Source organism: Melospiza melodia, chromosome 12 (assembly GCF_035770615.1).
Source record: "Melospiza melodia melodia isolate bMelMel2 chromosome 12, bMelMel2.pri, whole genome shotgun sequence".
NCBI classification, from domain to species: Eukaryota; Metazoa; Chordata; class Aves; order Passeriformes; family Passerellidae; genus Melospiza; species Melospiza melodia.
Window position 1 is genome coordinate 19,243,888 of NC_086205.1, and position 16,826 is coordinate 19,260,713.

At 62.5% G+C, this 16,826-nt stretch overlaps 2 long non-coding RNA genes across 2 annotated transcripts; one reads left to right on the forward strand and one right to left on the reverse strand.

Annotated features, from left to right (window-relative positions):
* The first annotated feature begins 10,882 nt into the window (after window positions 1-10,882).
* LOC134423756 (uncharacterized) lies at window positions 10,883-14,223 on the forward strand. Its single transcript, XR_010029191.1, has 3 exons — window positions 10,883-10,990; window positions 11,382-11,461; window positions 13,873-14,223. It is a non-coding gene; the product is annotated as an uncharacterized LOC134423756 (long non-coding RNA).
* On the reverse strand, window positions 14,219-16,496 carry LOC134423757 (uncharacterized). The gene is made up of 2 exons (XR_010029192.1): window positions 15,983-16,496; window positions 14,219-14,527 (listed from the first exon to the last, which is right to left on the reverse strand). It is a non-coding gene; the product is annotated as an uncharacterized LOC134423757 (long non-coding RNA).
* Window positions 16,497-16,826: the final 330 nt, after the last annotated feature.

Consider the following 16,826-nt stretch of genomic DNA (forward strand, 5'->3'; position numbering starts at 1 on the left):
GGACAGCTCTGCACCCACACATTTCAAGTGCCCTGTCCCACCCCATCCCACCAGTGCACTCTCCTGTGCCTCAGTTTCCCTCTGTGTTCCTGCCTGCCACAGCAGTTCTAAGGAAATTCCTGTTTTCTCCTCTCTTCCCTCCTTGAGGTGTTCCCCAGATGGACAGGCAGCTTTCCCCATCTCAGCAGTCTCACCACAAGGCTGGGGACATGCACACCCTGCTCCCAGCATCTCTGGGGCTGCTGTGAGGAGTCTGGGGCACAAAGCCAACCCACAGAAATGTTTTCCTCCTGATGGCCATGCTGGGGTTTCCAGCCAGGCTTGATGGCCTCCCTCAAGTGTCTTGGCCTCTCATTGCTCCTGTGCCCCGAAGTGCCCAAGAGCTGAACATTTTCAGCCACTTCTCCAGGAAGTCAGGATTAAATTCCAGGTCTGGCTGGGATTTCCTCTCCTTGTCTGTGCCAGACTGCTCTGGCAGCAGTTCTGAGTAGCAGCCTGGCACTGTCTGCCTGGATTTGGCCCAGATCCCATTTATTCCATGATTTTTCCTGGCCCACAGCCTCTCCACTTCTTGTTGACACTGTGGCAGCCTCCTGCTTTCAGCCCCAGCCTCTCCTGTGCCCCAAATTTCCCTCGTGCAGGGGAAGGGCTGGAGCCCCCAGACCTCCTGGCTGCTGCAGAAAGCAGCAGTTTTCAGTGGAAAGGAGGATTTGGAGAGGACTTTGGTAGATTAGACACATGGACAAAATGTGGCACCTAATTCACCCAGGCCTGCTTTTAATCCCCTTCCACATGGCTGCCACTAATGATGGGCTTTAAATAAACCAGCAAACGCTGGGCAAGTGGGAGGGACTTCGCTCTGACATCATGAAGCATTGACTGCAATATTTCTTCTGTGACTCTCCCTCCACCCATCTCTCCCATCCCCATCTGGCAGGTTATTTCCATCCTGCTCCCTTTTCCCACCAACAGTGTGTCCAACAGTGCCCAAACCTGTGGAACGACGAGGTGTGAACGGGAAATCTTCTGGTGTGGTGCCACGAGCCGAGGACGTTCCAAAAGCACCAGGAGCTTCATTTCAAACCCTCCCCTTCTGCTGCTCTGCTTCTGCATTGATTTAGGCCAACTACACCCACCATAAAGGATCAGAGCAGAGATGCTTCACCGTGCTCTGAGTTTGGACGTGGTGTCGGGTGGTGGCTTCAACTGGGGGAAATCCATTGGTCAGATCGATTGTTGGGGCTGCCCTGAGTCTGGGAACACCCTCTGCTGCCACAGCTGCTGCTTCCTGATGTGTCTGGCCTCAAATTCCGGCCCCAAACTCCCTGCACAGGAGCCTGGGCTGGAGGGGAGCTCTGGCAAGGGATGAAGCCCCCGACAGGGTTGGCTCAGGGAGGGACAGACACACGGGATTTCTGTCCGGGGTGTGTGGGGGCTGGAAGGAGCTTTGGAGGCATTTGCGAACCGCTCAGAGGGGTGACAGTGACAGTCTCCGCTCGGAGGAGTGGCATTCCCCACTCAGAGGGGTGACAGTCTCCACTTGGAGAGGTGACAGTCCCCGCTCGGAGGGGTGACAGTGACACTCAGAGGGTGACAGTCCTGCTTGCAAGGGTAACAGTCCCCACTCGGAGGGGTGACAGTTCCTGCTCAGAGGGGTGACAAGTCCCGCTCGGAGGGTGTCAGTGCCAGTCCCGGTGACAGTGCCAGTCCCCCTCGCCCCCGGCCGTGCCCACCATGCGCGTCCTTTGGGCTCCCTCTGCTGGGAGCTCCGGCAGCTCCGGCCGCCCCGGGCCAGCACCGGGCCGGGATCCCCCGGGCGGGGCGCGGTGATGGAGCACCCTGGGGATGCGCTGCCCTGGTGACCCCCGGGGAAAAGGGGGGCCTGGAGCACATCTGGGGCTGTCCATGGAGAGGTGTGCGGGATTTCCTGGAAAATGGGCAAGAAGGAGCATTCAATCTGGAGAGAAACTTTACATGCGGCAGAGAGCCTCTCTCAAGACTTGAGGAGCAGAGCAGGTTCCCCCCAGTCCCATCATATCTTTCCATGTCTGGCCACTTGTGGTCATTTATTTTCCCCTTTTCCATTGCCCAGGGGGCTTGGGGGATTCCCCCCCCAGATCAGCTGGTACCTGACCCCTCAATGTAGTCACAATCTGGGGGTGGCCAGAGCAGGTGGGGTACAGCCATGGGGTTGATGGGTTGGAGAGGGAAGGTGCAGCACTGACGGCTGAGCAGGAGATCCAGATCCAGCGGGCAAGACTTTGGGGGACTTGGGGCGGTGGGAATGGGACAAAAACCCTCTGGTGCTCCGTACAGCCTGGGGGAGCTGAGCTGCCAAGCCTGGTCTCTCCACCAGGGAAAGGGACAAAGCGTTCCTGCAAGTGTCGTGTGTCCACACGATGGCACCAGACCCGGAGCAGTGTCCCCAGCCACGGTGGCATGGCAGGACCCTGTCCCCGAGCCCTAGAGCTGCGTGATCCTTCATCCGGGAGCTGTTTTGGCTGTGCCCCACTCGAGGGTAGGAGCCGTGCAGCAGGTCCCTGCCAGCAGCTCCTCTCAGCATCCCTCCAGCTTTGGATGTTCCTGCTTTTGCTCCAGGTGTCAAACAGGGGAGAGATGTCTCAAACTTGATCCGTGTTTCTCTGCTTCATGCCGCGGTTTCATCTTCTGCCTTCTCTCTAAAAGCCTCACCTAGCTCAGGTGTGCACAGAGCTGCCCTGTCTCTGTCAGGGATTCTCTGACAGGGACAGAGCTTCCCACCTCTCTGCCCTCTGGACAAACCACAGCCCCCTCCCCTGGGAAAGAGGGGGACACTGGGTGGAAGAGGTGGGTGCAGGGCAGCTGGAGCTTGGGGGTCCTGCCTTGTCCTCCAGCAGCTGACAGGGTGCTTGGGGGCTGCTCAGGGGGGACCAGGATTCCTTGCCCGGGGTCTGGCAGATGAGGGCTTTGACCACCCTGTGCTATCCCATAATAGTCTGGGTGAGGAGCAGGAGCCAGGCTGGAGCCACCACAGAGGGCCTGGGAGCACAAGGACTGTGACAATGGTGACCCTGCGAATCCCTGGGTTAAACCCCAGGCTCTGTGAGGGGCCTGCACAGGCTCAGTGCCAGCAGGACACACCCCGAACCTCCCAGTGGCCAGTCAGGGTCTCCTCAGCCCCAGGGCAGCCTTTGCTCTGGTCTGGCTGCTGCAGGACAAGACTCCCTTGGCTACTTTACCTGATGACCTCTTCCCCAGGGAAGCAGGATATCCTTCCTATCCCCTCATTGCAGCCAGATTTTCCCCGAGCTTCTCCCCATAAGGTACCAGAGAATCCTGTTAGCAGAGGATAAGGCCACCAGAGGGGACTTTGAAGAGCCCAGAGCAGGCCCAGGGTCCCTCAGATGGAACTCCTGCTTTGCCCATGTGCTGTGGCAGGGTGGGTGGGGGCAGCTTCACCCGCTCCAAAGTTTTACACAGGCTGGGTGTGGAGTTTTCCTTCCTTGTGGTCTCTGCAGTGATCCAGGAGGTCCAACGGAGCAGGAGTGCACATGGAGATCCCCATGCCATCAGCAGGACAGGAACGTGTCCCAGATGGGGCTGCGAGCCCCCTCCCCCGGCTCCATCCCCCAGGCACAGCTCCAGCCAGACCCCTCATCTCCCCAGCTCCAGCAGAAAGCCTTTGCCTGCTCTTTCCCCAGCTGCTCCTTTCCCTGGGGAGCCGCCCCAGCTCCCCATGCTCTGTCTGTCCCTCCGGAGTCCCGCAGCCCCGGCCCCGGGAAGCTCAGCAGCTGTTGAGCCAGCAGCGAGCCAAGATCCCGTCACAGCAAAGAGCGTCGGGTGCAGCCCCACTCTCCTCTGCGCGCCCGCCTCCATCTGCCGGCTCCTGTCCCACATCGGGGCTGGCAGCGCCGTGTGAGCGGCGCCTGCCCCTTCCCTCCCTCTGTCCTCTCCAGCCGCCTGCACAGGGTGGACTTTGGCTCACAGGTCTCCACAAAGCTTTGGAAATAACAAAGGCTGGGCTGAGGCTCACCGGGGCAAGGGAAGACACCGCAGGACACATGGCCAAACCCAGGGTTCCACCGTGAGCTGCTGAGCTGTTAACCCCGGGAAAGCTCCTTCCCTTCTCACATCCTTAGGAGGGCTCAGGCCGCGTGTCCCGGCTTTCCCCGGCTCCCTCTCTCCAACCCAGCCGGCTGCTGCCTGCCCCCTGTGGCTCTGAGTGGCTTTGGCTAAATCCCCGTCCAGAGGAAGCTGCTGATCCCCGTGGCTTCATGGCCAGCGGGATCGCCGGGGAGGGCAGCAGCCCTGGGGGTGGCAGGGGGAGGGATGGGGCGGGTCCCCAGGGAAAAGGGACAGTGAGGGGACATGCCCACAGGAGCATGAGCAAAGCCACTGGCTGTGATGGTGCCCGGCCTGGCTCGGGTCCCAGAGCCGATGGCAGGACAGGAGCAGGGATTTGTGCCTCGGAAGGAGCAGCCCCACCGATCTCCAAGGAGCAGATGTCAGGGTTTAGGAATAAACCGCCTCTAGCGGGAATGCAAGCTGGGGAGATGTAAACCCCACGGCCTCCGAGTCACCGCGGGGCCTGGGAGCAGAGAGGAAAATGGGCTGCAGCCCGGGGAGGTGGCTGAGCCCCCCGATCCCCCCTTCCCTCCCGTGCCCCCTCCCCACGGAGCCCAGCCCCACCGCTGTTTCCACGGGGAGGCGCGTTTCCCGTGGAACGAGAGGACGTTCCCGACACAGGCAGCTTTTCCGCCAGGATTTCTAAAAATAAAATCTCGGGACAAGCCAAAAAAAAAAAAAAAACAACAACAAAAAAAACCACTTTATTTTCCTTTTTTCGCTCTTTTAATGCGAAGCTTCCGCCGTTCCCCCGGGAGGACACCACCCTCGCCGCCTCCGTGCCCGCCTCCCGCCCCCCGGCCCCGGGGGAGGCCCCGCACCCCCCCCGCACCCCCCCGCCGCACCGGCCGTCGCCATGGCGACAGTGACCTCACGCGGGGATGGGCGAGCGGAGCGGTCGCGTAGCAACAGCCCCGGTGACATCAGAGCCCGGTGCGGTTCCCACGGCAACCCGCGGGGCAGGGACGGAGGCAGGGGCCGTTCGCGGGGGGACCGGGCTGGAGGGGCCGGGGCAGAGAAGGGGTCCCCCCGCCCCATTGCTGCCGCCTCCCCGAGGTCCCCCAAGCCCCGCGGGAAAAGGGTTAATGTGAATAAATCAGCGTATCTTAGGGACGTCACCCCCAGGGCAGCCAACGGCGGGGGGGGCAGAACGGGAAATGAGCCCCAGCCGGACCTCACGGGGGTCTCGGGGGGCAAAAAGAGGTAACGCACATCTCTCACCCCCGAAACTCTCAGCGTCCCTCAGCAGCACCTCAACCCCGCCCGGGAACACCAACCCCGGGGGGACACGGCAATAGCGGCTCCTGATGGAGAAGCACGGAAAGGTTTGGGCTGGGAGCTCCCGGGGGGGGCGGCTGAGTGCACGTCCTGGGCGAAGCACCGCGAGTGAGCTGCTTGCTGCCCCAGGTAAATCCAGGGGCATCCCTCATCCCCGGAGCTGCATTCCCCCACCCCACCGCGGGCACCTCTCACCCCGGCAAACACACCCTGAGTGTGTTTGCCTGGCCCTGCACACTCTGCCGTGGCTCTCAGTCCTGGATGTCCAGCCTCAAGCGAGGCCAGGGAAAGGAACAGCGTTTATGGACCCTCGATAAACCTCGGGCCACCCTGGGCTACCAGTCCCCGAGCTGGGACGGTGAGGTGACGCTCAGAGAGGCGCCCGGTGTCAGCGGACACCTTTGCAGAAATTAATCCCCAGCGCCAGCGGTGTCCCCAGCGGGATTAGCCACTAGATTGCACTCTTGCTTTGCGCAGGGCGAGGGAGCTGCAGGTCCTTGGCAGCAGGAGGGGATGCTGGAGGAGCCTGCTCACCCAAGCGCTGCCCACCACGCGAGACGCAATTCCGAACGGGACGCGCTGCAGCAGCTGGGAGAGCGCCAGCTCCTCCGGCCCCGCCGGCAGCCAAAAATAACCACGGCAGGGTGACTTTGAGCGGGGAAATGATCGGCACGGCTCTACGGGCAGGGTGCTGCGCGCTGAAATGCTGCTGCCTCCAGGGCAGCGACTGCTCATCCCTCGGGATGAAAGTGGCAAGGATCAGGGGATGCTTTTGGTGGGGGAAGAGGATCGGAGCTGTTTTGCAGCTCGTCTGGACACGTTGTCTGGACACATTCCCGTCAGCGGGATAAACACCCCTTCCTGGGACAGCTGGCTCCACAGGAAAGCACCTACGTGCCAGCCGCTCACCATCCCTGGGAGAGGCTGGATTCAGCCCCATGACCCAGGGCATGCTGCAAATTCCCCTCCTGCATTTATTTCCCTCCCGGTCACTGTGACTCACGCTCTCCATCTGCCTGTTTACAGGCTGTTTTCCCAAGGTCCCTGCGGAGGCGATGACTGGTTGGGAGGAACTGGGCTATTTGCCCAGATCCTTGAGGGAAAGCCCCCAGAAGTCTGGGAGCGGGAGGGACGGGCAGGGGCTGGACGCCCACATGCTGGGACCTCTCTCCAAGGGACAGAGGCCACTGTGTATCCCACAGCCTGGCTACACCCACAAACTGGCTACACCCAGGAGCCCAGGGCAACGCCAGGTCTGCCACCACCAGCCCTGCCTGGCATGGCCCTGGCAGCTGGGTGGGTACCACCCACACGGCTCCAGCTCCAAAAGGCCAAGTGTCACCAGCCTGGAAATGGTGCCCACGCTGCCTCCCTTCATCTCCCATCAGCGGGGGTCTGGCATGCCAAGCCCTCTTGGGACAGGGAGGTGACTCAAGAGCCACAAAGGACTGGAGAACTGATGACAAGGGAAGGGCAGGAAGATGGAGGGAACTCCCAAGGGCTGGCAGGTCACCCTTGAAATAGCTCCAAAGGAAGGATCCCAGGGGGAGCATCCCCTCTGCGCATCCCGGCTCTGCTTCCCTGGGGATGCTGAGGCACAAGGGAGGGGGAGCTTTGGAGGAGGCTGTGCTTTGTGGTTTCACGGTGCATCTGTGCCCTTTGAATCCCCATGGGAATGTGGAGGTGGTAAAATGTCACCAGCTGGGCCACGGGGAAGGGGGCTGGACGCATAAAAACCCCAACAAAGGGCGGCCATTGTCAGGGGGAGGCAGTGGGGGCCTGCTGAGTGCCCCTCGCCCCCAGCCCCCACTGCCCCACAGCTCAGGTGCCGATGGAAGGGCAGCTTTATCCCCCTGGTGGGAGGTGATGCAGATCCCCAGCATCCCGGGCCATGGTCCAAGCATGCCCCCCAGGGGAGCAGGGGGAGGTGGAGGGGAGCACGGTGTGCCCCAGCCTCCTGAACCCACTCCACGCTGCTGGAGCTGCTCTCCTCCATCCAGCCTCCCGTTCCCACTTCCCGGCAAGCCTGACCTGCGTGGGCAGACGGGAAGATCCCTTTCAGGCTGGAGAAGCAGCCCGGCCCCCCCGCCCATCTTCTCCATTTCAGGGCCTTTTATGGCCATTGCCTGAGGCAGGGCGCCGGTCCCTGCCAGGCAGGGGGAAGGGACACTGGTGGGGTCACCTGGGGATGCCCTGAGACGGCTCACCCAGGCAATACCTGGCACTGGCTCCTTGCGGAGAACAGCAGCGTTTGTGGGGGCACTCATCCTGTACACTTCCAAGTGTGCCTGCTGCCGTGCACTGAGACAGATGGAGCGAGGGCTAGTCCCAAATACTTGGCAAGAGTGTTGCAAACTCCACAGTGGAAGAATTGTAGCACAAAAAAGCCCCTTTCCGTCATGGAACAGAGCTGAAGAGCCCAGTCAGACTTTGGGGTGAGGTGTTGGAGAGCTGGTGGGCACAGGGCAGGTGGAGGAAGGTGAATCCTCACCTCCACCCCTGGGCTGTTGAGATTCCACGCTCTACCCTGGAGCCAGCTGCACAGAGGCAGAGGCAAAGCAGCCCCCCAGCCCCAGGATGAAAGGTGTTCCCGCAAACATCACCCGTCATTTCCTCCTCCATGGCAGGAGCTATGGAACAGGTTCTACAGCAGCCCCCTGGCACGGGGACAGGACAGGGAGAGGCCGGGAAAGGAGCCAGCCGAGACTTGGCACTGCCACCCAGAACCGCCCTGCGCGCCATCGGGAAAGACGCACCCCAAACCCCGTCTGTGCCAGGGGAAGCCAAGCTGGATTGGTGCTGGAGGGTGCTGTGTGGGCCACTAATCTCGACCAAACCCCCTGGAAGGCAGCTGATGGGGAAAACGTGGATTTAGCGTGTTCACAGTGCTGGGACCCAAATCTAGCCAGCAGCTGAGCCAGGTGGCCAAGGCTGCATTCTCCCCTACTGGCTCGGCAGTGAGACCCTCCCAGCTGTAAACCAGGGTCCCAGCCAGGGTCCCCATCCCTGTTCCTGGGCCAGGAGCTGCTGGAAGTGGGGGGCAGAGGAGCTGGCAGCTCTGCAGCACATGTATCCCAGTGTGAGCCCAAGTGTGGGAGTTTACGGGGCTTTGACGCAGGAGATGTGTGATGGGGGAATTGTTGCCAGGCTTGGGGAAGGATCCAATCACACCAGGGTGCTCTCAGCAGATTAAGGATTGGAAAGCTCTGGTAATTACTTTACAGTGTAAAAATAGGCCTGGCTTTATCCCTCGCCCTGATCTCCCACTCCTGCCTCTCCCTGCCCTACTCCTTCCCCCCACCCAGCAGTGAGAAGATGCCAGGCACCCCGTGAGCACGGCAGGAGGGCACAGCTGCTGGCCTGGTGCTGGCATTTCTGGGTGGAGGGGGTAAAAAAGATGGAGAGGGGGTCTGGAATGGGGTGGTGACAGCAGCACAGCAATGGCATCTGGATGGCACGTGCGAACTGAGGATCAGGAGCCTGGGAGAGGAGACGGGGCACGCACAGAGGCGTCCCCACACACTGCGAGGCTTTGTGCCAGGGAAGCCAGAGCCTGGAGACATCAGCAGAGCAGATGTCTGGTCAGGAGAGGACCACGTCTGTGGGACCATCTGACACAAAGAGGGAACATGGCTCCGGCACTGGCTGTCACCATGTGCTGGTGGCTTCAGCAGGACCCATAAGAAGGCTGCTCCATGCACAGAGTATGGAGCAGCGTGCATTGACTCGGGGCACTTCCCTGACTGCTCATTTCCCTTTACCGGGGTCTGCGAACACGTGGTGGTTGGAATCACAAGGACAAAGCATGTGGAAAACACTCCTGGATATGCAGCTCCACCTGCCTTCTCACCTTCCCCCGCAATAGCTCTGGCCAATCTGTCTCTCACGACAAAGTCAAAACACGAACTCTCCCTCTGGTGCCCATCCCTGCACAGTGGTGTACTCCTTTGCCAGAGCCTGGCTGGCCCAAGCCAAAGCAAAAGCTGCTCCCTGCACCCTCCCTGTGAGGCCTCCGCAGTACCCAGCATGCAGGCAGCTCTGCAGGCAGCACTGCACACAGCACTGCAGGCAGCATTGCAGGCAGCATTGCAGGCAGCTCTGCAGGCAGCACAGCAGGCAGCACTGCAGGCAGCAGAACACGCAGGAGCCTGTAAGCTGGCAGCGAGCCCCAGCATGTTCCATGCAGCCCATTCAGTCCCGCGGGCTCCCACCCACCCAAACGGCTCAGCTGCATCCAGAGGTTTCTGGGCGGGGGGCAGCAGCTGCCAGCCCCGTTCCAGGCCGTGCAAACCCCGGGCTAGTGGAGCAGTGCTATAAATATCTCCCCTTGCGAGACCCGGTCACGCAGCCGAGATCACGTAAGGGGAAGCGCTGCCGTCCTGCAGGTCTCGGAGCCTCGGTGCCTGCACAGCCCCTGGAGTCCCCCCGTGTCCTGGTTCATGGCCAGGGCACTGGGGTGCAGAGCCCAGAGGTGGCTGGCACGGCAGTGTGCGGATCATGTGGGCAAGCACAGGCGGCATTTCTGCCACCAGCACAGAGAGTGGCAAATGCCAGCGCCACGGATCCCCCTCTGCCCCTCAGCCACCCCCAAACCTCCTTTACAAGCACAACACCCCTAACCCCACCTCGTACAGGACCACAAATGCCCTGCAAGAGACCCCCATGCCCACCTACACATTCACCCCTTCCTGCTGCTCTCCGGGCACTCTGCACCCCCTGACCCAGATGCAAATCCTGCAGCCCGTCTGTACCATTAAACCTGCGGCAGGATGACTGGGGGGGCAGAAACCCCCCGGATATGGGGATGGCTGCAATCCCTGTTCCCTGCAGAGCCCCATGAGCAGCCCCCAGCCCGGGGAGGGGGAAATGCTGCCCTGGCACACCCAGCCCTCGCACCACGCACCGTCGCCCCCAGCCCAGTTTGCAGACGATCACCGCTCCCCTCCCGCCGGTACTTTTCCATACACACCCTTCATGGTCCTTTGTTCTGCGCAAATCCCGGATCCGGCCCGCTCTCGGCATGGGGGCTGTATATCCCCCTGCCCTCCCGGATTCACCCCACAGCCAATCCCCCCTGGGTGCCCCCCTGCCCTCGGAGGGGGCGCGGGCGAGGGTCCCGGCCCTCGGGGGGCTGAGCTCGGGCCCGGCCGCCCCCGCCCGCTTGCCTGGCTGCGGCCGCTGCCTCCTTCGCCTGTGCCCGGAGCCGAGACACCGGAGCCGCCGGGGTGCGCAGCCACCACGGGGCAGCGGAGCCTTCCAGCGGTACCGGAGCCGCCCGCGGCTACGGGAGGTGCCGAGCTGCCCGGGCGCGGAGCCGCCGCGGAGCCGGGGCCGCCGGAGCCCGCCGGTACCGACCCAGCGCGGTGCCCTGGCCGCCGGGACCGGTCTCGGTGCCGCCGCTCTCCTCCGCTCCTCCCCGCCCCGCGCCGCTGCCTCCCGCTCCCCCGGGCCGCCGCCGCGGGGCCCGGCCGGGGGGGCTGCGCGCTCCCCGCCCCGCTGCCGGGGAACCGGGACCGGGACTGAGGCTGAGGAGGGACCCCGGTTCCCCCCGCCCTTCAATCCCTACTGCAGCGGCGGATCTGGGCTCACACACCCCACTTCGCTGCAGGTCTCCCCCGCTCCCCGCCCCAAATATCTGCCTGCAAGCTCTGCCTGCCCCCCACAGCTCCCCCCACAACAATGCCGTCTCGTCTCCCGTGCTCCTGGTCTCTGCTCCCCAGCATCCCCCTCCACCTACGTGCAGAGTTCTGCTCTTAGCAGACCCCTTTCTTCCACCCACTCCTCAATCTTTGCTTCCAGGGGTGCTGCTGGTGGGGTGGCCCACAGCTCTCCCATTTCTGGGGTGTAGGTGACGGACCTCCACCCCCCAGCCACAGATGCCCCAGCAGCAGCACTCAGTCACAGCATGGACTGAGCTCTAGCCGTGTGTTTTCCCCCAGGGAAGTGGGGCTCCCTGCCTCTCTCAAAGCTGGTCTCATCTCCCTTTCCCCTTGCCATAGGACCATCTGTGCTGTGGGGAGAGGTTGCTCTGCTCAAGGATCTGCAGCTGGAACAAGCAAGACCCCAAGATGAGAGTGAGGTAGGATGTCAAGGGGGCATGGGGCAGGGGAGAGGGGTGCAGAGCCACCCCCCATGCAAACCAAAAGGGTCTCCCAGTGTGCACCATGGGACATGCTGGGGCTGTTATGAGGACAGGGAGGTTCAGGTTCAGCAGGTACCTGAGGAGCACCGGGAAGGGGTGACCAGTCCCTCCTGCTTGGCCCTGGTCCTAAACTTCCCATACAGCGATGGAGGGACGCAGCCAGCTGGCTGGGGAGGGATCCCAGCAGGGCCACAGCAGTCCCAGCTTAGGGCTGTGCTGAGAAATCCGAGCAGCACCAGACGGACTCTTTGCTTGCCTTGGCTGTGCCCCCTGCCCAGCAAAGCGCCCATGGGGAGCCACGGGCCACCCGCAGATCCAACCTATCTCTGGCCACCCACCTCCTGAGCCCCGTTCTGGGTCACTGCCACCCCCCTGTCCCTGCCCTGAGCTGCTGCAGACGAGCTGATGCTGATCTGCTCTCTCCGTGGTGCAGAACGACTCGCTGGAAGGGAAGCCAAGCTGCTCTGGCAGGGAAAAGGCAAGTTAATCCCTCCTCACTGCCTGTTTTAGTGGGGAAATCTGCACAAATCCAGCGTTATCCTGGTGGTTTGGGGCTGGGGCAGTGCCCAGCTGCTGGCAGTGCCTGCACAGCCTGGCACAGCCCTCCCTGGCCACCCGGTCTCTGCGCTGAGACCGCGCCAACTCGCTTCACCCAGGGCGAGCACTGACAGCTCCCTGCCGAGCATGGCTGGACTGGGCAGCCCAGCAGCCTCTTGGCTTTGCCTGCTGGAATGAGCTGAGGAGGAGGGCTGGTGGCCCAGCAGGGAGGAGGGGCTGTCACCAATCTCCTGGTGACACTTGGCCAACTCACTGCTTCCCGTCTCTGCTGTTCCCTTACAGCTGCCTGGGCTGGGCTGGAGCTGCCTGGCTGGAGATGGCTGTCCTGTGAGCCATGTGTCCCCAAGCAGTCATCAGGGGCAGGGGACACCGTGGATGTGAAGGGGACAAGTGTGGCAGCTCAGGGCTTTTTGTAGAATGAAAGAAGGTGGATGACAGCGGTGGGATGGGGGGTGGCACCACAGAACAGTGTGCAGGAGGGAAACTGAGGCACAGTGGCTGCACTGGTGGCAGGTGGCCCTGTCCAACTCTTTGGAGAGCAGTGCCCGGGTGGAGTGGGCACAGCACTTCCCAGGAGGGCGGCAGAGCTGATGGCAACTGAGATAATGCTGAAAATACGCCAGTGGCTTTGTTGCTGGTGACAATGGCCTGCAGTATTTTTAGCTGTTGTGGCCTTAGCTACAGAACAGCCTCCCCGTCCAGCTGCTGCCCCATCCCACCCTCGGTGTCGCCGGGTCCCCATGGCCCCCCAGGGCTGCTTCCCGGCACTGTGGCAACTGTAACGTTAGAAACTAAACACAAACAGCTCACCTGCTGCCACCCCCGGCTGAGTCACGGCACTGCCTGCTCCCCTCGCCCCTGCCTCCCCCTCCCTCCTGCCCACCCCCAGCCCCTAAAGCAGGAGCTGGTGCCCCCCAAGCCAGCCCCACTCTCACTTATAGGGATTGCCTCTCCCAAGTTGGCTTCATGCACCCCCATCTCAGGACTTCAAGAGATGGGGATTTGCGGAGAAAACTCTGCAAGGTGGCATCACTGTCCCCAACCCCATGACATCGGGATGTGCCCACTGCAGAGTCAGACCCTGAGCGGTCCCCAGCATGACCCCAGACCTCAGGGACAAAAAGTCAGACAGGAATAGGCAGAGGCAGGAGCTGCTTTGCACTCTGTGCCAAGGGCCAGGCTGGGGTGCTGTGCCTGGCCCCCTTGACCCATGGAAGGAGAATGGGGTGTAGGAGCAGGAGGAGTTTTGGGGTCAGTGGTGGTGGGACATGGGGAATGAGGCAGCTCTGCCTGACCCTCAGGGGACGTGTCAGCACCCAACTCCTGCCAGACCCAGGATACTGATGCTCTTATTTCACTTTGGGGGGGAACAAGGGATGAGTGGGACCCCATCCCATCTCCCAGGGGTGATGGGGTGTCCCACTGCTGCACTGTCCCAGCTCCCATGGGAATTTTGGGCTGTTTTTCTGTGGAGCTGGCAGGCTGCTGTAGGGCAGATGTGGCTGTGGCCCCATAGTCAAAGCCACACACATGGCATGGCTGCCCTCCTTCCACGACCCACATCTCAGGGCCCTCAGCACCCACGGGTGTTCAAGGGCTGGGAGAACAGGCTGCACCACCTCTTCCCTAAAATAAAGCCGTGGCCAGCAGGGAGGCTGGGGTGGGTGGCCGTGGCTGTGACTATGTTAGGATGTTCTGGGGCTGAGGGCAGATCACATCGCAGGGACGAATTAATTAACACTCGGCAGTTTTGGATGATGTCCCAGGCTTCTTTTCTATTTTCATTTTAGCAAACTCCCAAGTCTGCTTGGCGCCTGCCGGATCTCGAGTCTGGTGTTTGGGGGGTGGGAGCACCCATGTAGCTGCCTAAGTTCCTGCAGGTGATGGGTGGCATCACAGACACCCCACTGGCTTGATGCCTCCCTGCTCCCCAAAATTTGGGTGCTCTCCCTGATCCTGGGGGCCAGTGCAGTCAAAAGCACTTTTCAGGGCCTGATGGAGCCCCTACTTTCCTGCTGCTGGTTTCCTTAAATCTCCATCCTGCCTGCAAGAGGCTCACACACACACCTCGTGCCTGGCTTACAGCCCTGAAAATTATCTGGGAAAGGCATTTTTAAATAAAAGTTGTAAACACCCTCAAATAGTAATTTTATTACCCAAAAATGGCGTGGGGATGAAGGATCAGGGCTGTGGGGTGCATGTGGGAGGGGCAGGCCCCAGGTGAAGAAGCCTGGGGGATGTCAGTGTGTCCAGCTGTGTGCGTGTGTCTGGCTGGGTGTGAGCAGTACACGCAGACAGTGTGTGGGTCTGGGGGAGCTTGCATGCAACAGGTCAGGGCTGTGCTGGGGCAGGGATGTCCCTGCTGGGGCACATGGCACCACTCAAGCTCAGTCCTCACCCTCATTTCCCGCTGATGAAACCAGCGCTGCTCCCCGTCAGGCCTCCCTGGTGAAAGAAAGGGTGCGGCGGTGAGAACATGCCCGTGCCTCCCGAGCAGGCGGCCAGGGAGAAGCCCCGCGCCAGGCAGCCTCACCCGCCCCCTCCAGCACCTTCAAATTTAGCTCTTCCCTCTCCAGCTGTGCGAGCCAGGCTGGCGGCCAAAACCTCTGCAGCCGAACACGCCCCTTGGAGAGTGGCCGCTGCCTCGGCGGGCTCGGAGCCCCAGGAAGTGCCCTGTGCTCGCTCCCCATGCCATGTGTCACACCTGTGCCCTGTGCTCGCTCCCCATGCCATGTCTCACACCTGTGCCCCGTGCTCGCTCCCCATGCCATGTCTCACACCTGTGCCCTGTGCTCGCTCCCCATACCATGTCTCACACCTGTGCTCACCTCAGCCTGTGCCCTGGGCAGGTGGGAAGGGTTCACAGGCCCAAGGTCCTGCCAGGGAATTTGGGTCAGAGCTGAAAATGATTCCCCAGGCTCAAGGAGGGAGCAATAAAAGCCAGTCCAGCCCTGCTGCCCCAGAGGAGCAGGGAATCCAGCAGGCATGCCCTGTGCTCGCCTTCTCAGTGCTGTCTGCCCGGCTGAAACTCAGAGGGCACAGTGCCGCTCACCTGTGCGCACACACGTCACCTGCCTGTGTGTGTGTGCTCAGACATGGCACAGGTGGCCCACCAAGCCTCACACTCACCCCAGGGCTGTGCCAGCACCAGTGGGCTCACCTGGGCACCCATGGCTCAGCTGGGCACCCACCTGTGTCTGCAGCCTGCGCGGGCGAGCGCATGTGCAAACACGGAAGTGTGCCTTAACACGTGGGATTGTGTGTACGTGTGTGCACTCTGGGCACGTGTGTGCACACACACACACACACGAGTTCTGGGCACTGGGGTACACACACGTGTGTGCACAGCGCATGGGGCCTCACTGGGAGTGAGTGTGGGTGGGCAGCACTCGTGTGGGCCGGCGTGTGCTGTGCCCAGGCACCAGCAGATGGTGCCCTGCCTCCGTGTCACCTTTTGGGGACGCAAACCTGCTCCCTGCGCAAGGACATGGGGGGGTTCATGAGGGGACACCTCCCTCTGTGCCAGGCAGAGCTCCCCACCATAGCCAACGGAGAGTGACAGCCATGGTGACACCTGCCTGTGCCAGCGCTTTCTTGGAGAAGGGGGTGGATCAGCACCTTGGTGGCACTGGAGGAGGGGGCTTTGCTGCAGGGGGTGGGCTGGTGGCAGGGAAGCAGGCACAGGTTGGAGAAGCTGCAGGGTCTGTGTATGATTTGGGTGGGTGGGCAGCTCCCCCCTCCCCTGTTGTGTCCGCACATTTTTGGGTGTCAGTGGTCCCCAGCCTGCAGCAACCATAAACCTGCCTAGAATGAGATGCTCGAGTCACACCTGCAGGTGGGGTGGGGGCTGCAGCGTGTCCCCACCATCACTTCGTGAGGCTGAGACCCGACCAAACTCACCACACGCAGCCGCGGCAAAGATGAGAGGAAAGATTGAAAAGGGGGAGCCGCAATTTCTGGTCCATCCCTCTCCCAGCTCCATGGGCTTCTGTCCCCACACCTCCTGCCGGTCTGCGCCATGTGCATGGGTCACTCCCAGGCTCCCCCCGCCAGCTCCCCGTGGGTGCTGTGTGCCCCGGGGAGCTGCCATCAGGCCGGGCGGGAGGATCGGGAGCCTCCCCGGGCCCGCAGCTCCTCCAAACCGGCTCTACCGGCCGAGGAGCCCAGACCGGCTGGGGAGCCTCGGCGGGTCCCCCCCCTGCGCCTGCCTCTGCCCCAGGGACGGCCCCATCCCCACAGGCCAGGGGAGCAGGCCTAGGGGGGTCACGCGTGCTCCTGACCCGCGGCTGGGAAAGGGTCTCGCTGCCCGGGAGGCACCGGCCGTGGGTGCCAGTGCTCGGCCGTGTCACCCCTTCACTCACACAAAGAGCCCGGCACACACCGCCCTATCCCCGGCCTCACCGCGTGCTCCCGCCCGCCGCAGCACGGCCCTGCCTGGGAAATCCCGGGACACGCACGGCCGGGAGTCCCGGTACCGGCGACATCCTGTCACGGCTGAGCTCGGTTGTGCCGTGAGCTGGGCTGTGCTGAGCACAACGGAGCCGTCCCGACGCGCCGGCACTGGTGCGCACCCCGACTGCCCTCCGAACTGGGACGGGCCCGCGGGCACGATGCGGGACACGGGGCTGCGGGGCACGGGGACCCGCGGAGCGTGTACGGGCAGCGGGTCACACAGAGCTGTGAGGGCCGGGGCGGGCAGGAGGTCCCCGGCGAGGCCACTCCGCACCCCCGGCTGCCCTCCGTG